The following is a 477-nucleotide window of genomic DNA, read 5'->3' as shown; positions in this document are numbered from 1 at the left end:
TTCTCTCATGCACATTGGTGTTACAGGCTGACTTAGAGAGCTGTTCTGAAGATATCCTTGCTCTACTGACCCAATAACAAAGAAGGACACAAAACTCGCAGCTGCGGCGTCTTTTACCGCCTGCCGAGGAAAAGATTCCTCAAACTTGAGCATCGCTCCACTTGCAGGCGAGGGAGCAGGAGCTGAAAAGGACAGGGGACATAAAATAAGGGAAAAGCTTAACAGAGAGCAGATCTGGTGCGGACAGTGACACAAGCTGTGTCTCAACAGCACTGCCTTAGCGCACGCCTACATTAGGCACACCTACCTTGCAAGGGCCACACAGGAAGCTTGGGACACAGGCACCTATTGCTCCCCCGAGTCCCAACTCCATTGCTCAGCCGCTCCTCCATGTTCTGCAACAGAAAAGTCACAAGACGGAAATTCAATTCATCGCAGACGTCACCAAACCTCCCTTCTCAGGGCAGTGGCACTCAT

At 51.4% G+C, this 477-nt stretch overlaps 1 long non-coding RNA gene across 1 annotated transcript; it reads right to left on the bottom strand.

Moving 5' to 3' along the window:
* Nucleotides 1-70: 70 nt before the first annotated feature.
* Nucleotides 71-471, bottom strand: LOC109365361. Its single transcript, XR_002110909.1, has 2 exons — nucleotides 308-471; nucleotides 71-182 (listed from the first exon to the last, which is right to left on the bottom strand). It is a non-coding gene; the product is annotated as an uncharacterized LOC109365361 (long non-coding RNA).
* Between the last annotated feature and the right edge of the window lie 6 nt (nucleotides 472-477).

Source organism: Meleagris gallopavo, unplaced genomic scaffold, assembly GCF_000146605.3.
Source record: "Meleagris gallopavo isolate NT-WF06-2002-E0010 breed Aviagen turkey brand Nicholas breeding stock unplaced genomic scaffold, Turkey_5.1 ChrUn_random_deg7180001701631, whole genome shotgun sequence".
In the NCBI taxonomy this organism is placed as follows: Eukaryota; Metazoa; Chordata; class Aves; order Galliformes; family Phasianidae; genus Meleagris; species Meleagris gallopavo.
This window is presented reverse-complemented; position numbering and strand designations above follow the sequence as displayed.